General features: G+C 35.3%; 1 protein-coding gene across 1 annotated transcript in view; it reads right to left on the bottom strand.

Annotated features, from left to right (window-relative positions):
- PLBD1 (phospholipase B domain containing 1) overlaps positions 1-15,547 on the bottom strand; it is a 78,681-nt gene that overhangs the window by 19,122 nt on the left and 44,012 nt on the right. The gene's annotated exons all lie outside the window — the stretch shown is intronic.

Below are 15,547 nucleotides of genomic sequence, written 5' to 3'. Positions count from 1 at the left end.
CCTATTATAGCTAGAAAGTCTTAACTTCAAATGCATGGAGCAAAGCCAGTGAACACATAGTTGAATTACAGTCAATTCCATAAATTAAAAAAATTATTATTGATCATCTACTAATTTCAAAGCATGTCCATGCGCTGCAGAAAATGCAAAAGCGACACGGTCCTGTCCTTTAAGGGGCTTAAAGCTCGTAGCAGAAATGGTGGGAGGAGAAGAGTAGAGAGAACAGTACTAGCCAAGATGGATCCAGTGGATGTATTTAGGAAGCAGAGCAAGGTAAAGCTCAGAATTCGTAGTAGGAAAGTCATAAATATTTATAATTATTCAGGTATTTCTTCTAAGTATAATTGGATTATAAATCTGTAAGTCAAATATATACTTATAAAAATACATCTATGTATATATCTATAGATGAAATCAATTTGCTAAAATACACACACATGGACATAAAACTATTGATGTATAAATGTGTATATATGTAAGCACATTTGCACCTGTGTATTCTGACATACTTATTTAATATAGGTATACTTGGAGTGTTTATTGCACACATGCATGTCAACATGCATATTTTAACCCATCAATTTAATCATATTTTAGATTAAAAAACACCAACAGATTTAAACACATGCAAGGAAGTTGTGACTGATGTTTTGGAGGCTTTTTGTATCGTCTTAGAGCATTGTCCCTTCTTTCAAAAAAAGAAGACCCAAGCAGCAATAATAATTACCACAACTGAAATCAATGCTCACTCATATTATTATTCTAAGGCAGGAAATATTTGAGCCCATTTGCAAGAAGCTCATTTGCCCTGGAGTGCTGGGACTCTGCTAAAGCACCAGCTGTTTGCACGCAAATTCCCTGAAACACATATAAAAGCATCCAAGAAAAAACTGGATGCAAGCTGAGTGAAATCTGAGTTTCATGGGAATCATTATTCCTGGAATGCTTCAATTCAATGAACAATAATCTGAAAATTTTCCAACTTATGTTTCGACATCTGTGGTTCTATTCACTTTCTTGAACAAGAAAAACTTCCAAGAACTTCCAGTGGGTCTTATGAATTAGATTTTTAAGGGTTGTCCATTATAGAAATGTTCTCTGCTCATATAAATCAGCAAGCTCACCTTTCTTAGATAAAATAAATTTTAGACTTTTGGAGAATTTCCTGGTATAAGTAAAGTGACTTGCAAATGTCAAGAGACAGTACTTGAATTCAGGTTTTCCTGACAGAAGCAGTTTTTTAAAAAATATATTATGCCATGCTCTCTTTCATTAGTATTCTGAAATGAAAAATGTCTGACCATAAAATCATATAGTTGCATGAACATATATGTAAATACATATATACAAAGTAATCTGTACAGACTAATCCCTGATGATGTACTGGCTCAACAATGAAAGATGAAGACATTTTGGAATAATGAAAGAATCTTTCCTTTATTGATCTCTTAGTCCCATGACTTTGGCAGGGAAGAGAGGAGATAGATAGAGAGAAAGAGAGACAGAGAGAGACAGAGACAGAGACATACAGAGAGACAGAGACAGAGACAGACAGAGAATTTTAGTTTATTCTCTTTCTTTTTTTCTCCAGAATGTATGAAAAATACTTTTCTTGCTTTGGATTTTCCTCACACTAGTACAAACAGCAAACTTTGTAAACATCGATAAAATCAAGGTAAAGATAATAACAGATTGAAAAACTGTGGCAAATAGGAGAGATAAAAAAACCAAAATTTATAAGAAAGTGTTAAAATATTCAACTATAATTCTAAGTATACTCTCTGTTTTAATTATGAATCATTTTCCTTTGTCACAAGGCAGAGTTCATTATAGAAGGTGGTAGAAATTGACTGATTAAAGAAAAAAGTTATCAGTAAAATATATTGTAGAAAAATATAAAATGTTCATGCTCACTAATAATCAAAGAAATGCAAATTACAACCATTTTCAGATACAATAATTCCCATCAAATTAGCAAAAATTATTAAAATGGCAAGCCAATGCTGGTACAATTGTGGAGAAAAAGATAAGTTCATACCTTGTTGGTAGAATTGCAAACTCCTAGAATCTTTTTAGAAAGCAGTTTGGTAATACACTGCAGAAATTATAAGAATAATCATATCCTTTGACCCACTTATTGTATTTCTAAAGATGTATCCTATGATTAACAAGGCTTGGTGGTTCTTAGCAATTCAGTGATAGAAAACAATTGCAATAGACTTTGGACAGAAAATGCCATCTGCATTCAGAAAAAGATCTAAGGAGACTGAATGTAAATCAACACATGCTATGTTCACTTCTTTTTTTGTTTTTTGTTTTTTTTTATTTCTCTCATAGTTTTTCCCTTTTGCTATTTTTCTTTCCTAATATGATTCATAAAGCAATGTGTATTAAAAATAACTTATTATAATAAAAAAATTAGTTAAAAAAAGATGTATCCTAAAAGGACTATCAAAAAGAAAAGTGAACAGCTATGTATTCAGAGATTTTTATTGTCATTATAATTGTATAATACTGGAAACAAATAAAACGTGAATAGAGAAATGGCTGAACTGTGGCATATTAAAATAATGGCTATTATAATGTAATTTAGATTGATAAGTATGAGAAATATTAAGAAACAGTAGAAGTCTTTATGAAATAATTCAAAGTGAAATGAAAAGAATCAGAACAATAGAGATAATGTTGACAAAGAAAGCTCATGAGTATTGAGACTGACTAGGTGTTTGGACAGTTTGCATATTGAAATTCCAATTTAAAAAAAACTAGTGGGAAGGGATTCCAAGGAACAACCCTGAGCCCATCCCATCCCTAAACATGTTGCCTAAGATCATAGTTTTTGTGACTGCCATATCATATCATGTAGTTAATCAAACTTACAGTTCTAAAGTCCCTAGATATTTCTTTGAGAGGGGGGAGAGGGTATCTATTATCTAGCTTGTACTTGTGAAGTTGGCATTTTGAACTCAAGCATATAGCTTTACCTCTATTCCCATTAAATGAAATTTAATAAATATTTAGCCCAATGTTCTAGCCTGATCAAGATTTTTTTTTTTGATTTGGACTATATAGTCCAACATGTTGGTTAACCTTTCTGCACTTGTTTGATTTGTGAATGTAATATTTATGCAATCATACCATCATCCAAATCATTGAAGATATTAAACACAGATCTTAAGAGTGATGGCCTCCTACATTGATAGCAATTAACTACTTTTTGGTCTAGTCATTCAATCATTCTCTATGTTCATCTAATGGTCTGGCACTCAGCCTACTATCTTGTGCAGAGGGCAGCTTGACATACTTTGTGGCAAACCTGTTCTTGTGGAACAAGATGAAGTCCTTCTCTGTGGTCACTGTTTCCTTGCCTTCATGTTCCTAACCAAGCCTTTTTAATGATAAGTTCTAAATATGTCCTAAGATTTTGCTAGGAATGGAATTTAAGCTTACTGTTTTGAAAAAAGCTATGTTTTCCTTTTTTGAACATGATAACATCTGCCTTTTCACCAGACTCATGACACCTTTCTCATTCGTCATAATCTCCTCTCTTATCTTGTATTCCAAATTCCGATTAATCATCTACATGTTCAAATGTAAATATATGTAAACTAAATTTGACTAGTTTTGTGGAGGATTCAAGTTAAATGTATTATAAATAACTAAAAAAAAATTGCTAAAATAGGATCTTCTAATAAAAGACATTACTCTCCTGGAAAATAAAGCCCATTACTTAGAGAATTAAAAGGAGTGAGGGTGAGATAAAAAAATATGCCATCTGGTGAACCTTTTCATTTCTAGCAATGATTTCTCCCTTCTTTCTACTGCAAAGTTCTCTCACTTCTCAAATCACCTAGACATTTTCCTTCCTTAAACAGTTTTCTTCCACTAAAAATTGTGTTTGCCTTTTTTTTTTTTTACTCATCCAATGGACTTTCCTTTCTAACTTGTCCTCAGTTCTTTTCCACGGTTTCTGAATTCCAGATAAACTTCTTATGAATGAACTATGAGTTCTTACTTAACCATGGCGAATTCAAGAATCTACTTTGAGGGCAGTCCCACTCTATTAGGTGAATTCCACTCTGAAAATAGAAAAGATCTAAAAATGTCTCTAAAAATATGCTCCAATTGCTGTTAACTACTATTCCCATTCATCAACAGTTCCTAAAAATGAAGATATTATCTTCCTACAAATCCTTTTTTGTAATCACTGCTTTCTTGCCTACATGTCACTGAAAAGAAAACCTTCTATTATTCCATATTTTAAGAATTGGGATCTAATGCCTGTATATGTCAGTGAATGCACTAGTTCCAAATTAGATTTCTATGTATAGGGAGCCTAATATTTATTGTCCCTTTATTCCTTACTAATCCAAAAATCTAAAGTCTCTTACTTCATTCCAGGTTGTATTATCAGATCTATTCTTCCCAATGTCACCCTACTCTGGGTTCTCATTCCTAATACAAATCCCAGAACAGAATTCTGAGACATCATCTCATGTATTATTTATTAGGGTCAACTTGATCTTATCAAAAGTGAGATACATCTGGCATATTTTAATTATCTACAAGATGCTGTTCTTTTTAAATTGTCAACCCAATAGTCACTTTGGCATTGTGTAGTCTTCCAAAAGCTGACACTATCTTCCACTGGCCACCAGATGATACTCAACCTAAAAATGCTAATCTAAGGGCAATTCTAGTATCTCACAATTCTGCTTCCCCAAGAGAATATCCATACCTTCCCAGAGATAAAACAAAGCTATTGACCACCTGGTAGGACTGCCCTTTCAATCTTTTTATTTCTGTTAGTTAGTTACTTGACTGATCTTACTCTGTATGTTCTTACCCAACTTTCAGAAACAAACAGATAATAAAACATTAATGCTGATAGTTTCTCTGCTAAGGAAAATGATCTTTGCTTTGGAGAACACAACATAAATAGGTGAAAGGGGGTTGAAAACCAAGATAAGCAGAGAAGATGATAGGAAAGCATCAGTTGTTCTTGATAAATTCAAATCATTGGGCTCAGGTAAACTACTTCTCAGATTATTAGAAATAAAACAAACCCCCCCAAAAATGGCAGATGTGATTATTGGGTTTTGTTTGGGTAAGATTATGGAGGAGAGGTGAGGTACCAAAGACTAAAGAAGAGAAACTGTTCCAGTTTTTAAAAATGGAAGATGAGTTGATTCCATTGAATTCCAATTCCTGACAAAATCTTGTTTGGATTATTAAAACACAAAATAATTGTGAATGTGAATGGGATGAACTCTCCCATAAAATGGAAGTAAATAGCAGACTGGATTAAAAGCCAGAATCATACAATATGTTGTTTAGAAGAAATCCACTTGAAGCAGAGAGATACATGCAGAGTAAAAGTAAAAGGCTAGAGCAGAATTTATTCTGCTTTAGCTGAAGTAAAAAAAGCAGGGGTAAAAACCATATAGAAGACATAATTCACTAATGAAATTATCAAATTAGTAAAGATGGACAAAAGAGAAAACATAATACATGTTGGATAAATTGTGAGAAGAAATTAACTTGTTGGTAACAATGTGAAGTCAGCCAATTACTGGGGGGGGATATTTGGAAATATACTGAAAAAAAATCATTAAAATTTACATATCCTTTGACCCATGTAACTACAAAGCCACTTTAAAGAAACATGGGGGAAAGATTCCATATATGCAAAAATATTTATGGCAGAACTTTTTGTTGCAGCAAACAACTAGAAGCAAGGGTCCAATTGGGGAATAGGTAAATAATTTGTGGCATGTGAATATAATTAAATATTGCACCATAAAAATAATAAATATTAAGAATTCAGAGAAATTTTGAGAGATTTGTATGAAATGATGAAGAATGAAATAAGCAAAGCCATGTATAAGAAAATAATACTGAAAGCCATTAGATTTCTTAACAAAGCAATTACCAATCTTTCAGTATAAAGACTATTTATGAAAAATGCTTTTCATCTTCCTGCAGAGAGGAGGTAAACTCTAGATGTAGAATGAGGTATCTGTTTTCAGACATGGCCAAAATGCTGGTTTCTTTTCCTTAACCAAATCATTTTTGCTATAAAAGGAGAATTCAATTAAGTTTGTACAAGAATTGGGGGGGGGGGGAAGGCATTTATTGAAAAATAGCAGCAATATAAAGGAAGGATCGACATAGAATTAATCTTGAAGCCAATTTTCTTTTCTGACATGCTTACTAAACACAGATAAAGGAGAATGCTTTAGATATAGTCTTATAAACATTTTAGCAAAACATTTAATAAAGTCTCTCATATGATTTTTGTAGGCAAAATAAAGAAATGAGAAGAAACTATTAAGTGAATGGGAAGTGAAGAAATAGAGTGTAGACTTACAATGTGTATGTAAGTGTAGACTTATTCGAGGAGTTTGGTTTTGAAAAGAAAAGAATCTAAGATACCAGCTTGACTGAATAGCAGAGTCAAATGAAAGGTCAGAGAAAGAAGCAGAGCCAGAACAGAGAAGTGATCAATAAAAATCCACTTGAGTTGCATGATGTTATAAACTGAGAGATGCAACTAGGATAGAGAATTGACCACAGAGCCAGAAAAACCAGTATCCAAATCCTACTTGTGACACATACTGGCTAGGTGACCATGGGTAAGTGACTTAACCTATCAGTATTCCAGAGAGTGCTCTTTCAGATTACAAGTTACAGATCAAATGTAGACCAGATATTTTCTAAGAAACTTTCATTTTGCAAATTCCTGACACCACAGAAATATAGACCCTAAGACTTTCTTCCTCACTCAAAAATGAAAAATAGCAAGGGAATGGTTATTGGTGTGACTATTATTATACAAAAAGACCAGGCTGGAGTGGGGGGGGGCAGAGCCAAGATGGTGGAGAAGACACATGCCTCATTCTAAACTGCCCTTCTACTCTCACTACTAATTACCAAATTCAGCCTCAGAAATAGTTCTTGACTGGTAAAATGCATGAATATTGGAAGTACAACAAACTACCAGCCAAAGATAATCTGGAAGATCACCAGAAAAGGTTTGTCCTGATTGGAGGGAGCAGGCAAGAGCAGAAAGGGAGGCAGAACACAGAGGCTAGCACACTGAGTGGAACGGGACGGGGGCAGTCTTCACAGAGGGAGAATTTGCAGGGAGAACTCTACCACAGGTTGGCTGCTCTACTTTGGTTGCAAAGCAGTAAATCAGCAGAGAAATTACACAAATGCCAAAAGTAGAGTGTACCCCAAAATGCCAGAGTTTAACAGGACCTGGCCACACCCACCCAGCTAGCTGTGCAGCCACATTCTGGAGCATGGGGCTTTTGCCTAGGACAGCCACACTTCTGCACAGCAGAGAGGCAGGGCTCTGCCCCAGGCAGCCACACTTTTGCACAGGAGGAGAGGAGGAGTTCCTGGTTGGGGCAGTGAAAATTCTGCAGCATGGCTGCGCTTCCCAGGGCAGAAACACTTCCAGTGTTCCGGTGTTCTTAGCAGCCCATTTGCAGGACAGCTACTGTCCATCTATATCTGTTCTGCAGAGGAAGTTGGTAATCTTTTTGCCCTGAAGGTAGATCCTAAGGGCTTTTAAAAAATGAGTAAAAAAGCCAAGTGAACTCTAACCATTGATGGCTTCTATACAGAAAGAGAGCAGGTTTTCAACCCCGAGGAGACTAATAGCAGATAGACTCCAGACAAAACCCCAAAGGGGAATGTAACCTGGTCCCCCTCACACAAGGTTCTCCTAGAAGAAATTATAAAAGATCTTAAAAGAGAACTAGAAGAAAATGGGGAAAGGAAAAAGAAGCTCTGCAAGAAAGTACAGAAAAGGTATACAACTCACTAAAAGAAAAATTTGATAAAGTGGGAAAAAAAACAACTTCCTAAAATGTGAATTTGAAAAGGTAAAGAACTCCCTAGGAAACAGAATTTGTGAATTGGAAAAGATAAAGACCTCCCAGGAAAGTAGGATTTGTGAATTGGAAAAAGAAAATAACTCAGTAAAAAAAAAAAAAATTAGTGAAATGGAAAAAAATTCCATAGAGCAAAATAATTCATTTAAAAACTCATTTGGACATATACAAAAAAAAAAGTAAAAAAAAACTCATTAACAAAAAAACTCATTAAAAATCAGAACTGAACAAATAGAAATGAATGATTCGTTGAGACATCAAGAATCAATCAAGCAAAACCAAAAAAAAAAAAAAAAAGTAGAAAAAAATGCTAAATATCTACTTGGAAAAACAACGGACCTGGAAAATAGATCTAGGAGAGATAATCTGAGGATTATTGGACTTCCTGAAAATTATGATGAAAAAAAGAGCCTAGACATATTTTACAGGAAATCATCAAAAAGAACTGCCCAGATGTAATAATAGGGGATCAGAAGATAAAATAGGCATTGAAAGAATTCATCAAACACCTTCTGAAAGAGACCCTAAAATAAAAACTCCAAGGAATACTGTGGCTAAATTTCAGAACTATCAGACTAAGGAAAAAATATTACAAGCAGCCAGAAAAAAACAATTCAAATACTGAGAAGGCACAATAAGGATCACTCAGGATCTAGAGGCTTCCACATTAAAGGACTGAAGGGCCTGGAATCTGATATTCCGAAAGACAAAAGAACCTGAAATGCAGCCAAGAATAAACTATCCAGCTAAGCTGAACATTTTTGTCCAGGAAAGAAGGTGGACATTTAATGAAAGAGGTGAATTCCATTTGTTTCTAATGAAAAAATCAAAGCTAAACAAAAAATTTGACCTCCAACTACAGGACTCAAGAGAAGCAGAAAAAGGTAAAAAAGAACTCTTGAGAATTGTAGTTCTGTTATGGGCATACATAAAGAGCATGTGTATAATTTGATTTTACTAATATAATATAAAAAAAGGGAAGTAGAAGTGGAAAGAGGATAGTATCAGAAAAAGGGAAAAGAGGAGGTAAAAAGAGGGAAATTACATCCCATGAAGAGGCAAAGGAAACCTTATCATATCTGAGGGAATTTAGGGAGGGGGAGTAACATTGTGTGAATCTCACTCTCATCAAATTTGGTTCAAAGAGAAAATAATTGACATATTTCATTTACAGAGAAACTTCTCTTACCTCATTAAAAAGTGGGAGAGGAATAGGGAAAAGGAAAAGAATAAAAAGGGAAAGGTATAAGAAAAGGGAAGAGACTAGAAAGGAATGGGAGGGATTCTAAAGAGGGAGAGATGCATGAGGCAAGTGGTGCCCATTAGTTTAACACTGGGGCAGGGGGTAAGGAGTGAAAGAAAAAGAAAAGCATAATCTGGGGATAATAAGATGGCAGGAAATACAGAATTAGTAATTTTAACTATAAATGTGAATGGGATGAACTCTCCCATAAAGTGGAGGCGGATAGCAGACTGGATCAAAGGCAGAACCCTACAATATGTTGTTTACAGGAAACACATTTAAAGCAGGGTGATACATACAGAGTAAAGGTAAAAGGCTGGAGCAGAATCTATTATGCTTCAGGTGAAGTAAAAAAAGCAGGGGTAGCCATCCTTATCACAGATCAAGCAAAAGCAAAAATTGATCTAATTAAAAGAGATAAGGAAGGAAACTATATCTTGCTAAAGAGTAGCATAGACAATGAAGCAATATCAATACTAAACATATATGCACCAAGTGGTATAGCATCTAACTTCCTAAAGGAAAATAGACAGAAAAACTATAATAGTGGGAGATCTCAACTTTGCACTCTCAGAGTTATATACATCAAACTACAAAACAAATAAGTTAAAGAGTAAATAGAATATTAGAAAAGTTAGGTATGAAAGATCTTTGGAAAAAACTAAATGGAGACAGAAAGGAGTACACTTTCTTCTCAGCAGTTCATGGAACCTATACAAAAATTGACCACATATTAGGACATAAAGACCTCAAAATTAAATACAGAAAGGCATTCTTTTCAGATCACAATGCAATAAAAACTACATTCAACAAAAAGCTAGGGATAAATAGACCAATAAAACCCAAAACACCAGGCTCTTGGAACTGATCCTAACTCTTGGGGTTTTGTCCCCATGAATATTTGAGGCTCAGAACTCAAGACTCAGTGGAATCTCAGAAGAGATTATTGTGGGCTGCTCTAATCTGAACTTTGCCAAGTTTTAATGGCACTTGCTCTCCAGTGCTTCCACGGTAACTCCACTAGAAATGTTGAACCATGTTGGAACTTTCTCAGAGGAGCCCTACATCTTGTTGCCTCTGTACAGAGTCTTGATGGCTAAATATGTCTTGGCCCTGTTTGCTCTGGGCTGGTACTGGCCTTGATAGAGATTGCCTTTCTTGCCATTTATGGGCTTCTGGCTGATTTTTTACAGTTATGGGTTCGAAGTAGTCACTGTAGTGTCTCATTGCATTTTTTGATCATTACTTGATATGATGCAAATTTCAGGTTTTTACTGGAGTAAGTCTGTCTCCATTTTGGCCATCTTCCACTATTTATCTCTGCTTTATGGGATTGTTATTTGTAATCATCCATGATTTATAAGGTTTTACAAACAATTTTATACTTTAAACGATGTTGCCTTTGGCTGCTTTCTGTCATTGTTTTCAAAGTAAATCAAATATTTGTAGTTATGCAGGTTCTCAATCTACCCATCAACCTCATAACTCAGTTTTCACTCTCCAATAGCTGATCTGTTGCCAAGCCCTATTACTTCTGCCTTTATGACATGTCTCATTATTTCTTCTACTGTCCTTTGTTACCATCCTAGCCCAAGCTCTCATCACCTCATGCTTGGACTATTGCAAGCCTTCTAGTTGATTTCTATGCCTTGAGTTTCTTCCTCTCCAGACCATCTTATAATCAGATGTCAAACTGATCATGGTACTCTGTCACTCCATTATTCAATAAACCCTGTGGCTCCCTATTAACTCCAGGATCAAATGCAAAATTTTCTGTTTGTTCTCTAAAGCCCTTCTCACCTTTGAAATTATCTTATACCTTCTCTCACCATGTACTTATTCTATGATCCACTGTCATTGGTCTCCTTAATGTTCCTTACAAGCAAATCTCCTGAATTTGGGGCATTTTCCCTGTCTTCCCTGGGTTTTCTAAAAGTCTCAATTAAAATCTCATTTTCTACAAGAAGCCTTCTCCAATCCACCTTTGATGTTGGTGATTTCCTTCTGCTAGTTATTTGCAATTTATCCAGTGTATTTTGTTTGTACAAAGTTGTCTACATGTTGGCCCCTTAACAGAATATAAATTCCTTGACCTTTCTTTTTATGTCAAGCGCTTAGCATAGTGGTGGCACATTGTGGGCACTTAATAAATACTTGTTGGTTTTCTACGCTGGTGACTAATAGTGCCTTGGGGAACTGTTTGGTCTTCAACTGTGACAATATGTTTATTCAATTAAACTTCATTGTTATAATTGACATCAATATTACTCTTGGAGTCCATTTCCTGCTACTAAATTCTTGTATAAATATTTCTGGGTTGAGTTGTTTCAATTGTTCATTGAATATTTTTCTCCTTGTTATTCTTGCTTTTGACTAATTCTGAATTTTGCCCTGACAAGTTGGTGAACTGACTCCACACAAACAACTGATTCAGGAATAACACCGGGGATATGACAGTAAATGTTTAATAAGAGGCTCTCCAGAAAAAAAAAAAAAAAAAAAAAAAAAAGAAAGAAAATTTTCACTTAATCTCCATTATTAACATTTTCTCTATCAATTTCTGAAGTTTAGGAAATTAACAAAACAATAAATCAAGCCCTGATTTGCAGTGTTTACTGATTTTTGAGGTGTAAATGCTGTCTAAAAATTTCAGCTGTCAGTAGCTAATTCAAGCTGGCTCCTAGAAAACTCTACCTCAATAAAAAAACATTTTCTTTTTCTTTCTTTTTTTTTTTTCCCTGAGGCTGGGTTAAGTGACTTGCCCAGGGTCACACAGCTAGGAAGTGTTAAGTGTCTGAGACCAGATTTAAACTCGGGTCCTCCTGAATTCAAGGCTGGTGCTCTATCCACTGCGCCACCTAGCTGCCCCAGCATTTTCTAAACTACTGAAAATCTATTTCACTTCTGTAATGCTTTCTTGGTGCTTATTATACCCAGTTCATACCAATTCTTTCCTCCAAATAAATTGTTCTTGATACAAAGTGAATTCTATAAACCTTTGGCTTCTACAAGGTCTTACTCTAATACCACATTGTACTTAGCGCCATGATTCCTTAGGGCTCTGTGAAGCAATACATAAGCTCTCACATGTTCTACTATGTAGGAAAGGCTTTGAATGCTAAATGTGCTTTCCAACACAGACAGGCTTGTTACCAGTAAGCTGGTCTTTTGATCATTTTAACCCATGAAACAAAGAAAAATACAAAATGATCCTTAATTCTGGATAATCCCCTTCTGCTTCTACAGGGATGGTGTTATAAGGAGGAGAAGGTGCTAAGAGTCAATATGTATATATATTTTTAAGACAATTGAGGTTAAGTGACTTGCCCAGGGTCACACAGCTAGGAAGTGTTAAGTGTCTGAAGCTGGATTTGAACTCAGGTCCTCCTGACTTCAGGGCATCTGCACCATCTAGCTGCCCCCGAGTTGTTTTTAAGCCTCTACAAAACTTTAATTTGATTTCTGATATTCAATAGTTCTTTGTCAATAGACTGATCTTTGCTGAAGGAGTTGAATCCTATCAGTCTTGATATTCTATCTATGAGCAAAGCCAGAAGAAAAGAGGATGTTGTGGTTAGAGAGAGGGATGAGTGGTGAATACTTCTTGGGGAGGAACAAAAGAGGAGGCAGAGTTCTTTTAGGGAATGTCCAATGGCAACAAGAATCTGGTTATCTCATAACTATAGTTCTGGTAAGTATCTACAAAAAGGCAAACATGGAAATAATTGCAGCTCATGGTGACATCTGTTGCTGGGGATAAGAAGGTAGAGAAATTCTACAAAGAACTAGAGACCTTCCAAATTAAATCAGTTTACATTATGTTACTCATTGATATCAATGCAAAGATGGGAAAAGGTGAGGATTGTGAGAATTATACAGAAATGTATGTAAAGCTTGAAAATTTCCAGAAGAACCCTGTGTTTACCTTAAGCTTAATAAAACAACCCAGCATCAAAATTGAAAGTGTTCTTTCAATAGAATATAAGTTCCTTGAGGGCAGAGACTGTCCCTTTTTGAACTGGTATCCCTAGACCCTATGGGGCAGCTGAGTGGTGCTGTAGATGGAGCATCCTCCCTAGAGTCAGGAAGACTTGAGTTCAGATACACCTCACACACCTATGAGCTATGTGATTCTGCTCAAGTCCTTTAACCTTGTTTGCCTCAAGTTTCTCAGCTGTAAAATGAGAAAGAAAAAAAAAATGTAAAAGGAGAAAGAAATAACAAATTATTCCAGTATCTTTACCAGGAAAACCCCAAATGGGGCCATGAAGAATGGACACAAATGAAATGACTCAACAAATAAATCCCTAGATTCCACCGCATTGTCTGATACATGGAAGAGACTTAATTAATGCTTGCCAATTGATAGATGGATTCTTTGAGTTTTCGTTTTGGAACTATTACTCTCAGTCCTATCTGAATTCAATATACAATACTTTTCTCTTTCAAATGTTAACAATTTCAAATTATGTCATCTTTCAAAAATGTCTTTTGGACAAATATGATTCCTATAAATGCAAAATGAATATTGTTATTTTAAAAATTAGATTCCTCCCTCACAGGATGGACTTGGGAAAAAATTTTCTGAATAGCAAAAATATTAATTCAGAATATCAGTTAGAAAGGCTATTATTACATCATCTAGTTCAATTTGCTTCATTTAAAGATATTGTACCTCTATTGAACATTATCCCAGAGGCATCAGACTTGAGAAATGACTTTTCCATATTCACCAGTTTAGCAAATCCTTTTTGAATTGGGCTTTGGAGGCTTTTATGAAGAGAAAAAAAAATCAAGATATCATCTGTCTTCTTTATATCATATAGGAGAAAGGTTGAATGGCGAAGTTGATTTCCACATGATGCTTCTGGGCTCCCTTCTTTCTTGACCCTGAAGCACTGCTGTATATCTTGAGGATTGGTAGTTGAAAAAATGACCCTTTACCCCTAGGTGAGAACTAAAGAGGGTAAACAGGTGATATTATGGAGCGATTAATCAGAGCTTTGCCTCTTCTTATTTCCCCTATTACCTGGTCTTTACTTCTCTCTCAGTTAAATCTATGTACAATTTCTTCCTGGGTCCTCCTTCCTCTGAGAGAGGATCAAAAGTTAGGGGATAAAAGAAGATTATGTTTCCCTTTGCAAACAGTTCAGGCAGCAGTTTTCTTGCAATCAATTTGATCCTCAATTGCCCACATTATTATCATGACTAATGAGTTTGTTTTTACATTTTATATAATATATATATAATTTATTTATATAATATATATAAATAATTTGTAATAAAGAATAAATAAAGAATAAAGAATATCAGGTGGCTAACAGATCTTCATCTGGTATAATTAGTGGTCACAGTGGGTAGAAATGTAGAAAAAGGATTTGATATCTCTAAAGAAAGGGTTGAGAGGCAGCTAGGTGGCACAGTAGATACAGCCCCAGCTCTGAAGTCAGGAGAACCTGAGTTCAAATCTATCCTCAGACACTTAATACTTCCTGTGTGACCCTGAGCAAGTCACTCAATTGCCTCAGGGAAAAAAAAAAAAAAAAAGTTGAAGCAGCTAGGTGACACAGTGGGTAAAAGGATTAAAGGAAGCCCACTCCCAAAAATTGTGAAGAAAGGTAGTTTAGCAGTGCTAGATTCTTAACTATATGTCAAACCTATAATCATCAAAATAATCTGTCAATGGCTAAGAAATAGAAAATAGCTTAGGTACATGCTACCTGTGACCTTGAACATGTTGTTAAACTCTGTGGCCTCAGTTTTCCCATCTGTAAAATGGGGTGATAATAACAGTACCTACCTCACAGGGTTGTTGTGAGGATCACATGGGATAATATTCATTACAAGCATTTAGCTCAATAGCTGGCAGGTAGTAGGCACTGTATAAATGCTTATTCCCTTCTTTCCATTATCCCTGCTTCAGCATGAACCCAGGTTGAGGGATGGGGTTGGGGTTGGGGAGAAAAGGAATACACTTTCCCACAAAAGAGACAAAATATAATTATACTCCTAGATAAATAATAAGTTTATTGTAAGAAGGAGAATGCATAAATAAGCAGATGCCATAATTTATACCTAGTCCTAGGTCTAATATAGACAAGCTCCCGAGGCAGATGCAAGCGCAATTGGCTTGTGGAAGAAAATGGGGGCGATGTTTACACTTCATTGGACAATTCTGTCGCAAATGAGATTGTTTTTATCCAACGCTTACCAAGCAGAGAATTCAGAAAGGGCAAGTCACACAGTTCCTAAGGGTCCGAGTTGGAACTGGAACCTCACTAGCCTTATTTCATCTATTTCCATTCTCTCCTACTGCCTCAGAGGACACTGACTGGATTATTCATTACTAATTATAATTACTCATACAAATTTATTCCAATTTCATCAAATATAATTGACT

Source organism: Sminthopsis crassicaudata, chromosome 5 (genome assembly GCF_048593235.1).
Source record: "Sminthopsis crassicaudata isolate SCR6 chromosome 5, ASM4859323v1, whole genome shotgun sequence".
Taxonomy (NCBI): Eukaryota; Metazoa; Chordata; class Mammalia; order Dasyuromorphia; family Dasyuridae; genus Sminthopsis; species Sminthopsis crassicaudata.
Note: the sequence above shows the minus strand (reverse complement) of the source record. Positions and strands in the feature narration are given on the sequence as shown.